This window comes from Rhinolophus ferrumequinum, chromosome 19, assembly GCF_004115265.2.
Source record: "Rhinolophus ferrumequinum isolate MPI-CBG mRhiFer1 chromosome 19, mRhiFer1_v1.p, whole genome shotgun sequence".
NCBI lineage: Eukaryota > Metazoa > Chordata > Mammalia > Chiroptera > Rhinolophidae > Rhinolophus > Rhinolophus ferrumequinum.
Genome location: NC_046302.1, coordinates 58,165,864 through 58,178,708, shown reverse-complemented (window position 1 = coordinate 58,178,708; position 12,845 = coordinate 58,165,864).

The window sequence follows — 12,845 nt, the reverse complement described above, 5'->3', positions numbered from 1 at the left end:
CTGTGAACCCGTTTCCTTAGTGTGAAATTACATTATGTAAGAGGCTCCCCTTTGTCCATTATGTGGGCATTTCAGTGACAGAGCTCTCAAAGTGGCAAGCTACTGTAAATCAGGAGGGGCAGGAGGTGCAAGGGGACAGAATAATCATTTGAAGGCCAGCATGGTGATTTCTTCTCTTCTTAATGCCATAGAAAGAGCACTGTGAAGAATGGGCATGAGGTGTTTCTTCCTGGCAACATGTCAAAGAAAGAATATTTTATGCAAATGGAAAAATTCTGTTCCGAGAAATAATAGATCTATAGTGATTTCATTCTTGTGTTTAACTGGACAAGGTTTACCTTTAAACGATACGTTGGCCCTTACCAGTACTACTTGTTGAATAAAGAAGGAATACCGAGAAGATATTAATTGTACGACATTAAGCTAATAGCAGGCAACCCACATACGTACCACACTTGAGAGAGGTCATGGATAAAAATTTGTTAAAGAATAATTGAGTGGGCTGAATTACTTAAATAGGTATTGAAAATGATAAAATAAAGTCCGTGCAGAAGGATAAAAAAGAAAAGGCACTGATGAAATGCTGAAATAGTGACCTTTGGTGATCAGCTTTGTGTTAAAACAGGAGAAATTTCATCATAAATGAGAATGTTTTAATTGGTTTCTCCCACGTTGATTCTGAAAGACTTACTGACAACCAAGGAATGCTAGAAATAAAATGCAAAAAATTTTGATTCTCTGGCTTTCTTGTCTTCACTTTCCCCCACCCCCCTTCTGTTCCTGTGTGAAATTATCCAAAGTGTGTGGCATTCTGACAAGACTGTGAGTATCTCCTTTGGTAGTGGGTTCCAGCCTCAGTTTCTACAGCAAGACCTGAGGGCAGTTGGTGGCGTCGCCAGTGTTGAATCAGGGAACACGGTGTCACAGTTGCCACACAGAGGACCCCATGCCTTGTGCCATGCGTTCTTAGAGTCAGGAATTTAGTGTAATAGCAAATGCCTATTATGTGTGAGGCACAGTGATAAAGTCACAAAGCATAGCACACAATCTTTGCTCTTGCTGTTAGCTTGAAGTTCAGAAGGGAAGACAGACAATAAATAACTTTATTATAAGGTGGGGGGTGCCAGACACAGGGTGATATGGAAGCACTCACCCCCAAATTGAATACATTATAGTTAGATTCTGAAAGCTTTCCGTACTGCCTTTCTTCTCTTCTTAACAGCTCAGTATTAATATCTATTCATTTTTAGATGCATTGAATAATGGCCACAAAAGCACCTTAGGTTCCCTCCAGTCCAAATCCTCAAGGAACTTGTGGCTATAGATGCTGCACACACAGCGCCAAGCCACAGAGTGAGTCTCTTAATGCAGTTGGCTGACATGGTTGCACGTGACACACTCTACTTTGACGATAATGCATGAATCCTATGTACCACCCTATTCCTGTATTCTTGAATTAAAAACGAAACATTAACATACGTTAAAAACAAATCCTTTCATAGTTCACATATTTTTTTTCTTACTAAGCTGGATCAACTGTATGTTAATTTCTATAATTTATATTTATTTCTTGAGGTTTTGACCTTCCTGATTTTGTGCATTTCTAGCAAACGGTATCTTTATAAAGGTCTATTTTACAGTGATTTTAGTAGTACTATTGAAAGAAAAATAGGGTTACAAAATCTATCAACAATTCCATGCCAAATGGCATGGATAAGTTTAGAAATACATACTTATTAATCAAGGAAAATCTTCCCTATGTCTACATTATGCTCGGTGCCGCATAAGCTATTGAATAAGAATGAAGCGGGATTATTCTGAATTTGCAGAAAAAGACAAAACTTGACTGTTACATGGGAAAACATCCTCAGTGAAACTAAGTCATGCCCATGGCAGAAAAGAAGCAGAACATTTTATTTTCCCCAGCGTGCCACACCCTCACCCCACACAGAAGATGCGAGGCAAGCATAATTTGATCTCGCCTCAATGTGACCTTTCAGAAACCTACCCGTCTGCAAGGTCATCGATCTGTGAACTGGTTTCCAGTCCCTAGGTCTGATCTGTGTGCCTTCCCATAGTGCTGTTTCGATCCTTTGCTTTAATAAAACCCGTATACGGCGGGCTCCTTCACTGGGTATGACCTGCTTGGTAGACAGGACTGTGTGTTTTCATTTTCGTGTCGCATATAGCACGCGACACTGGGCCTCACACTGTCGTTTGGTGAACTTTTTATTATTTCAAGTGGCTTCAGGGGAAACACTAGTTACGTAAATTTTTATGTCTTATATGCATGTGGCAAAATGAGCACAAGACTGCGCTGTGGGTGTGTACGATGCAAAGGTCAGGTTATGCGGTTTGGGTATCGCAATGGCTGGCAAACTATCAGTGCTTCATACTTAAAAGTGTCCATGCACATGGTGCAATTTCGGATTTTCTCCATCATCGAAGTGCAAGCACACTCACATAGCTAAAGCAGGATTGTGTTAAAATCATGAAGACCGTGTTTACACTGTGGAGTTACACCTCCAAAGAGTTGGAATTATATAACTCCTCACTGACATTCCCTTAAAGAGACCTCATCATTCATGATCTGTACGCTCCATTTCAAGAGGCTTCCCTCATGCCATCTATTTTCAGTCTTCACCATCTATCTGACTCGTGCTAAGTTGCACTCACTGTAGCGTGAATCCAGCACCTTCCTCCCCAATCCCAGACAGCTGCTAGCTGGCAGGCAGCCAGTTTGGCGACCGTAGGCTTCCTCCCCCCTTGGGCTATACCCTTTGAATCTTACTCCTAGTCAAGTAATGACAATGGAATGACCTTCGTGGTGGTCATTGTAGTCTTCAACACCTCCCGGCTTCCCTGGGCAGGTGCCTCCTGACACGCTCCCCACTTTTCACCTCTTGATGCATGTCCCACTGGCTTTCCCCAAGCCCTCAGTTCGCATCCACTCTATCCCACAGGCATAGCACATCAACGGAAATCCAGCAGTAAGATTTCGAGTTATATTTTCAAGAGCTTTTTGATGGCTGGTCCTTCTTCTGATCAACTCAGAGTTTACATACGCACACATGCCATGATCCACTGTCACCCATTTTTTATGAACTTTTTCTTTGTCTGAATATCTCTAATTAAAAGCATTTTGAACTGGATCAGACTGACTGACCAATGCGTTGGCACACATGCTTTCCTGATGCAGTAATTGGAGAAGGCAGAATAGTGTTATATAGATACGGGAAATCCCCACATGGCACAGCCCCTTCTTCTCACGGGGCCACGGTATACGAAGCCTGTGCATTTCCACAAAGAAACAAACCTTAGATTGGGGTTCACGTCGCCATAGTTAGCCACCGGAATCATCCTGGTAACCCAGCCTCCAGTGCTGGAGTTGACTCAAGATGTCCCTCATCTTTCAGTGGTGGCTTCCAGGTGGGCTCTTTCATCCTGTCCTCCAGCTACGTGCCTTTCATCATGACTGAGAACTAACTCTAAGAGGGTTTGAGAGCTCTGCTCTAAGTGAGAACAGGGTGAACTAACAACTCAGACACTGGTTTCTGGAGGTGTCTGTATCCTGTACAAAGAGAATGTCATCCACTGGGCCTTTCCGGGAAGCCAGGGAAAGGATGCGATGAGGTGTTCCAAGTTCTAAGGGCTCTCCAAGGGTCAAATCTTGCTGCACTGGCCTGGGCCTGCATAACCCTGGCTCTCACCTGCAAAGCCCTTCCTTTCAATATAAGGAACGCAATGGAACAGCGGGATAAAAGTCAGCACCCCCCTGCATAGGGTTGTGATGTGCTGTGGCACCTGGTCCGGTCTCGAGGAAGGTCCCAGCTCTTGTCTACGTCTTCCCCTGCCTGAGTCCTTCCTTGCTTGAATCCTGATTATAACTGTCTGTCCCACTAGCATTGGATAAATTCACAAACTGATGGTTGTTGTTGTTGTTGTTGTTTATCGAATCATAGAATTACAGAGGTGGGGAGGACCTGATGTCTTGTTGGTTCTAAAGCCCAATCAGCTTCATTGAACTAGATGGTGACACGAAATTGCCATGTAACAGGACACTGCCGCTCTCAGCTTAGCACTGCTCCCACCTGGGTCCCTGACAGCAACCTCTGCCCTGACCCTCTTTCTGGCCCTGCCCATGGTCACTAAAGGTGGACTCCAGACACACTTCTCAGCTATCAGTTTTGCCTCTTCTCTGGTTTGATGTGATACCCTGACTTTAACCTCTGATGCTGAGGAAGTCCCACCTTTCACCTGCTCTTCTCTGTGGCTCCTGAGCTTTTTGCTCTGGACCTGGAGACCATCAACCTCTGCTCTCTCTCAGTGGTCAATCTCCTGGGCCCTGTTGGCCCTTCCTGGCCTGTTCTGTCTACCACCCCATGACCTCAACTCCAGTCCTCATAGCTCACAAAACACCTTATGAAATACTTGTATTTCTCACTTCAACTTCCAACTTGGGCTAGTGAGAATGTCTCTTTCCCTCATGAAACTCCACCGTGGGAAACAGGAAGCCCTTTCTTCCTTCTTCTACTGGTCCCAGTGGCAGGAATGAGTAGCAAGGGCCATGGCCCTGGGTGATCCCGGGATAACTGGAGAGGATGCCAGAGTCTCTGAGGACTCCCTCTGCTAGCTGGTTTGGTTCACTATTTTCTGTTTTTCTTCTAGTGTGCAAGGTTGTAGCACACAACCAGATATTCAAAATTATTTGATGGATTGCAAAATAAACTATCATAACTGCCAAAGCTGAAAGAATATCATTTTCAGATACATAGCAGCCCAATTTATACATCAAAGAATGCTATTATTAAGTCAAAGAATAGGGGAAAGAAGCTATTTCAGCTATGTTAGATCAATCAAAAATAGTAGTATAAGACTCTACCCACGAGGAGCTTAAAATGTTGTTGGGGTGGTAAACCATATTTACAATTAGTGAATAAGCTGATAACACACAGTGTATGGTGTGTGTGTGTGTGTGTGTGTGTGTGTATGAGTATTAGAGACTAGTAGGACGCAGCTCTACACAGCACGTCACTCTTTCACCAGGAGTGTGAGTAGAAAATAATAGGGATGATTTACTGAGACGTACACATAGCGGTACTCACGGAGCCCGTTGTCTTCTCCATTCCCCTCAGTGAGTCCTTGGAGCAGCTTCTTTGACCAAGTTCACACAGAGGGAAAGTGGTAGAGCCAGGCCTATGGCCTCCAAAGTTATGATCAGCCAAGAGCCCCTAACTGTGGAGAGCATGTCCAAGGTGAAACCAAACAATTGGCTAGCGGGTGTGGGATTTTCCCCACAAAGCACAGGTCATGGCCAAGCAGAGAACACCACCAGCCAACGTACTCCACCTAGAAACCTTTCTTTTGATTTAATTCCGTACGTTTAAATACTTATTTACCCTTCTGTGGGAGTTTTTCAACCCATTTTAATTCCCAGTGTTGATTTTCTTCTCAAGCATTTTCTTTCCAAATTCATCATCTGGGTTTACAACGATTAATTAAACGTCCAATTCTAAAGTATAGGTTCACTACTCAGGTCATTAATACCCTAAACTATTTTCCATCTCCTGAGTTGGTCAAGGTATTCCCTTGAATTGTGTGCCAAATCTGTTTCTTATTGATAGATGCACTTCAACTTCTGGTTGTTAGTAGGTAGGTTCTTGGCTTTGAAGAACACACAAGCAAAAATTCCAAATAACCTGTAGAGAGCTGTCTTGTTTCTGCAAATCGTATCTCAGACTTAGGATTTAGGACACCAACCAAGGTAGTTTCTTCTCTGGGGTGAGGCAGGCTGCGTAGTAAAGAACACAAGCTCTCTCTCTGCTGTGCGCTCGACATCTGCAGGTGTGCACCTGCCTTTATGGAACATAAAAAGACAAGTCCCCCGCCCCGAAGAGTTTACAACCTGAGCCACTCACAAAGGGAATGAGAGCCAGGGGTAAAAGTTCCATCTGTGCAGCTATGACTGCTGCAGAGAAGACTAGAGGACAGTCCTGATGGAGGACATTTGTAGGGAAGATGTAGAGGGCAGGAGAGTATGTCTGGCATATAAAACCTGGGATGCTGCTCAGAGAACTCGAGGGAGTAGAGTAGGAGACATGATGAGTTGGGGGTGTAATGAGCTGAAGTGATTGACCAAACGATTAAAAAGGACGAAGGATGTGTTGGATATAACTTAACATGGCAACCAAAGAAATCACCCATCAGCACATATATCACAAGATACTCATCTGTTAAGTAGTTATTGTCCCAACATGCCTTTTCTGGAATGACTGACCATCTGGGACACAGCCCTTGTTTCATTTGTCCTGTTAAAGCAGTCTATTCTGTTGGTGCAAAAGTTTTCGCGGTTTACAAGGTTAAAAATAATTGCAAGAACCGCAATTACTTTTGCACCAACCTAATATCGTAGTGGACGTGAAATGCACAGCCTTGTGTCCTGGAAGAGTTCACTGCCGAAGTTCACACACACGTTAGGTGCTTCACACATCTCCTCATAAACACCATGACACATTCCGCGGAGTGCATCAGTGCAGTGATGGTTTTTAAGCCGTTAGAGTCATTGGTAGGGGAACGTGGAGGGCTCAATAACGGGGGAACGAAGGCAGACGTGTGGCTTAAGTGAAAACCCACTCGTACGTGGGACTTTGGGCAAGATGCCCATGACGGAGGAGTCCTGGGTATGTCCTGGATTGGTGCCACTTGCCGGAGTGAGTCAGAGGATGAGCTCAGTAGCGCTAATGTCTATTATCAGGTCAGTGCAAAAGTAATTGTGGTTTAAAATGTTAAAAAAAAACAAAGTTTGCACAAAACGCAATTATTTTTGCAACGACCAATTACATTTTTCTAGGAATGAAAGCAGCACAAGGCCTTTAGAAAATATGCAAATTATGATAAAAAGTCAACTAAATTCTAACACTCCCGGAAAAGGACATTTGACACTTTCATGTTACGTACTTTTATACAGTCTTCTGTATTTTCTAAACTAACAATCATGAGAGTTGAAACTTCCTCAGCCATTTGATCTATTGACTGCACCGTGTTTTTTTGATTTATGAAAAGAAAGGAAAATCAGCAAAAACATACAGTTTGAAATTAAGAAAAAAACCCAACCTGCCACCGTCGTCTTCAAATGTCTTTCTGGACCTCGCTCGGTGTGCGTGATCAGTGGTTTTGTGCAGGTATCTGCAGGAGCCTCACCTGGCGGGGGGGGGGGTCAGGTGGTGTAGGAGGAGCCGGTGCCCCTCGGGCCTGGCCTGCAGGGTGCACTAGGTCAGGTGAGCAAGGCCAACTGTTCAGTCTTGGTCTGAAAGACAGCGAGAAGGACTTGGAAGGCTGCAAATTAAGACAAAGGGAGCATGAGCCTCACTGCTCTTCTCCTTGGCGTCTCCCTCTCCCCAGACCTGGGGCCACATTGTCTGGAACTGAACTGAGAAGTGGGGCATAAGGGCAGTGGGACTGCGAAACCGTGAACTTGAGATCTCATGGCTGAGAAAAGGCAAGTTTCTTCTGTGGACAGGCTGTAGGTCGCTAACAGGATAGGAAAGGCCTATGCAGTCTCTGTGGGAAAAACTTTCCATATGAAAAAAAAAAAAAGTATCCATAAAATTCCACCATCTTTTCTTAATGGTTTATTACTGCCTGTCCTTCTTGGGCTGCTAGCCTTTTACTTCTTTTGTATTCAGAGCTATGCATTTTTTTTCTTTATGAATTAAAAGTTTGTTCTGTTTTTGGACATCTTTAGTTTTGGCTGAGTTTCATGTTTGCTCAAATCTCAAGTGCCATTTCGGGGCTCCGTTTTCTTCACTTAGGGAACACATGACTCCTTGTTCACTCCCAATGCTTTATTTCGTTAAATTTGTTCTTCTGTCTGTAAAAGAATGGTGATAAACCCCTCAAATCCTTTTGTCTCATAGCTCAGATTTTACTCCAATGAAATGCTTGCTAGTCATTCTTTAAACTTGTTGAAATTTATTTCCCTGAAATGTATTTTCCTCGTCTTTACTAATTTTTCTCTTTTAAATTGTAAATTTAATTTTCTCATGATCACCCCAAATACAATTTTCATACTGGCAACTAACCCTTCCTTGAAAAACAAATAGACTAAATATCAAATTGAAAGAGTTCTCTGTCTTAAAATAAGAAACTGTTGCCCAAACTACTTGAAGAAATTGTGGACAAATTGTGGTTTGCTGTTTTGTTTTTGCTGGTTCATTTTATTTTGATTAGCTCAGGGACCAGCTAACACTTTATGAAAAGGTCAAGATAGTAAATATTTTAAGTTGTATGGGCTGCACTGCCTCTGTCACAGCTACTCAATTCTGCTGTTGTAATGTGAAGCTGCCATATACAATATGCAAATGAATGAGTGTGCTTGAGTTCTAATAAAACTTTATTTACAAAAGCAGGCAGTGGGCCAGATTTGTCCCATGGACCTAGTTTGCTGACTCCTATTCAAACCAATAGGTTAAACTTCTCTTCCATCAAGACCTGGTTCATTTGAGTAACCAGACAAGATATTTGACTTTTTCGTGGTCTTTTAAAGGTAAAGGTGCACTAGGTCAGGTGAGCAAGGCCAACTGTTCAGTCTTGGTCTGAAAGACAGTGAGAAGGACTGATAGAAGGATCAAACATTAGAAAGAATTCAACTTCAGCATTGTATTAGTGACCTATCCGAGCACCAGTGAAGTTCCTAGTAATATGAATTGTCAGCAGCCTAGCTCAGCTTCAGGAGCAGGTCTCAGCATTCTGAGTAAGCTGAGTCAACTCCATCGTCACGTGCCCCTTTCTGTAATAATTGTGAGGAGTGGCTGAGCACCATCGACTTGATGAGAGCTTCTAGCACAGCTCCTACTTTTTCTCTCACTCTTTGCCATTTTTATTTTAGTCCAGTAACTTCTTTCCAATTCCAAGGTTTTGAAGGAAGTGATGATTTTCTTTGCTATATAACATTAATAGAAATTATTTAACAATAGAAGTCAATTATATTTGCTTTGAGCTCCCATTTTTTTATCAGGTGTTGGACCACTTAATCTGTCCAACTTATTTTCAATATTATGATTCTACAGAATAGGTACAATTAGCTTTAGTTTTTGTTTTTTGTTTTTTTTTGATAGAAATATTGATGTTCAGAGAATGTCATGGACTCGCCTCAAACCACACAGATTTGTATATAGCAACTTCCTTATACTTGTTTCCCACTCCCATTATTTGAAAACTCTTGATCTAATAGTCTCCATTTTCAGTCCTATCAGCGATCCCACCATATTTCACTTTTCAGATTAAATCAGAACAGTAGTTCTGAACTAAGATCCTCAGTCATTAATCCTTATTTTTCATGTCTATACAACCGAGCCCTGGAATGCAACCCGTCTACAAATACCAAAGGGATGGTGCTGCCGTGGGTATTTATGGAAAATAGATATTCGATGACAAAAGGACACCTAAGCAATTGCTGTGTGACTAGTTTTAATGGGGCAGCTGCAACCAGGGCTGAGTGAAGGAGCCCCTCCGGGACTGGGAAGAACTAGTTCCAGCAGAATGCAGTGTGATCGGCGCTGCTGGGACCGGCAGGCACAAAGCAATCAGAATTGGGTGGGTCTTTCAGGGCAGGAGGAGCCAGCAAACATGAATCTAATAGAGAAATGCCAACACTTACAAGCAACTCAAATAGTGGCCATCGTGGTGCGAAGAATTCCTGGGAACAGACACACAGACACGGATTAAACCCAACAAGTTATGACAAACTGGACCCACATGAGGAACAGGACACCACCTCCTACAGGAAGGATGATGATTTCATCCAGACACTTGAGTTAGTGTCATTGGACTCCATCCGTGACCCCCAAATGCACTGTCCAGTCCATGAGGCAGGAGCTGCATCATGCTCCTTGGAGTTCTGTAGTAATGTTTCCAAGACGATGGCCCTTTGCTTCTTCATGCATTTCTAGTTTCAAAGAAGGTACTTTGTTTTCTGTTGAACTGGAAAGTTTGGGAATTTTTCTGGGTTATTGCATCCTTTTGTTAGTTTGACCTTTTCGCTCCACGCAAAATGAGCAGGATCTTGGCTTCATCCAATTTGCCTTTGAAGAGAAATTTTGTCTCTTCATGATAGAGCTCATGGTATAAAAAAACAAAACAAAACAAAAAACCCTGTATGAACACATGACAGTGGGAACTCTAAGTTCTACGAGTACTGAGTCACTGCATCACAGAACCCGGGGGGCGGGTTCAGGATTGCAATGTGAAGAACAAAAGACCGTATAAAGAACAAACACTGTGGGTACCTGGCCCGCAGCTCCCATGGCAGCCTCCTGGGAGGGAGGCATTGACATGGCGCCTTGGCTCAGCTGCCTTTCGCTGGCATGGTTTTAAGTGTCTCAGGAGAGAGACTTTCAACTACCAAATCAGTTATCGCTTCAGTACATGTGTTTTTAAAATCCCTTTTATGTTTGGTAAAAATCTCTGCTTGAGTAAACAGTTACATCACTAATTGCTAAATATGACATTATCAGATTGTTTTGACTTCCTGGGGGTGAGGGTAAGGAAAAAAGGTTAGTTACAATTACTTTTGTCTCTAACTAATGGGAAGCAGTGTTAACATCTGTGTGCTGCCTGCTAGACGGTTGGCAATAGTGTCTATGTATTACGCAGAGTAGAATAGAATGACCCAAAGTGTGGGTGTCAGTGCATTACCTGAATTTACCCAGCAGCTAACAAAATAGGTCTCTTTCACTACAGACTAATTTTCACATTAAAAAAAAAATCTTTATTATGGGCCTAGTGCAGTTAAATTGCTTGACACAGTAGGGAATCTACACTTAGACGGGTGATATTAAGCGCTGAGAAAATGCCTCAGGTGATGATCAAGCTGAGAGGGAATTCAGACCCCCGATAATTCTCTTTCAGGAAAATTCCACCAGGTGGCACAAAGTGTCTCAAAGTGCCACTGAGCATGCTGTCTCTCTGGACCGCAGCGAACTGGGGGAAAATGATTAAGAATTGTTAAAGATTCTAATAAGCCTCCCTTTCACCTTCCAAAGGCACACATTCTTATCCCCGCGAAGCTTTTTTAAAGACAAAAAAAATGTATGCGTAACAATATATGCATTCTATGCATTCACTGACTTTATCTTTGAACACTGTGTGGAACTCGTCAGAAGAGAGAAATAAAGCAGTGTGGGAAGAGAACGAGATTTGCAAAGTTGTTAGTTCACCCAATCCAAGTCGATGGATTTGTAGATAAATCTTAATACATAATCTTTCCAGCAGTTCAAATGCAGGATCATTCATACAAGTTATAAATGTCCTGGCATGTTGAGAATCCAGTGATTATAAAGATCTGTAGAGTTTAAATGAAGCCAAAATGGTTGATACTCAAAGACTGGGGAAAAGCTTTCTAGAGGAATGAAATAAAGTGAGATAGTTCCATTTATTCTAGATTCTGTCACTACTCCTTAAAGACTAGTGCACTATTTGCCCCAGCACTGGGAGTGACTATGTACTAGAGTGAGTGACAGTTGAATAACTAGATGGCAGTAGCTGTAATATGCGATCCCCGGCGACTCCAGCCTGGCAAACGATGGGGGAGTGGTTTGCTCTAGGACGGTGGAGATGACCTTGAATAACCTATGGCGGGAAATTTCTCAGCTCTCATGCCAGTGTCCAGACGCCAGAAAAACTGACTTGATATGTCTGTGAAAGGGCCAGTCGTATGCATTGTTGGAAAACCTTCCCAAATGATTTTAATGTGTCTTCTAATTAACAGGCTTAGATCTACGGGTTTAGTTTCTTTTCTGATAATCACGGGTGTGTCCCCCCCTGGCAGATCAATACCCATGAGTTGAACTGGAAAGAAATCTAGTGTCTCTTCCTTACAGAGCAATTCTTCATTCTTCTCTGGAGAGGGAAGATGGTGGAATTATGTGAAATTTCAAGCATCTTTCATGCTCACCTGTCTCTGAAGAAATGCCTCGTCCCCTTAATGAGAAATAAAATATGAATACATAGGAATATAATATAAGAATTGTCTTAAACTGGACCTTAAAAATGCACATTTGAATATTTGAGCTGCAAGAAAATAAGAACAAAGAGGCAGAAAATTAAGTTTTGTAGAGGAATGAATACTTTGTTCACTTTAAGTGGAACGTGGGATGTATGAAGGGCAGTGAAAGGGATCAGGCCTTAAATTTTAGACTAAGGTGTTTGTAGTTTATTCAATATGAAGCCAACAATCTGTTTCTGATTCAAGATATAACGTGATTAGTTTTGTGCATTCAGAAGCTTAACTATAGCGGCTGTGTATACAGTGAATTAAAATGGGAAGACTGACTTAATATTTACCTTTTAACCAGTCCTTTCTATTACTAGACTTTGTGAAAGGTACCAATTTATGTTCAGCATTTCACGTACACCTTGTAATGACCTTGTAAAATAGGTGTTCTCATTCCTATTTTTAACAACAGCAGTTGAGGCTTAGAGAGTTCAAGAGTCCTGCCCAATTTATAATTTAAAATGGTGGATCAGGTATTAAACCCAATTCTGTCTGAGTTCAAGACCATGAACATAAGGACTGAGTCATCTAGAAATCCATGGAAGGAGAGAATTAAATCATTCAGGGCAGAGGTGGTAACTGGAAAACAATTTCAGGACAAAAAGTTTCCTAGTAAAGTACAACATAGAGCTTTTTTCTACTACAAATTAAATGATACAATTACATCTCAGCAAAAATCGAAGGAATTTTTAAAAACTGCATTTCCATAGGAGCCAATGTTACAAGTGACACATGACCTAACATGTTTCCTGGTCCTGGGGAAGAGCTGTGACAGTCAAGGCTCTTCTGGTCC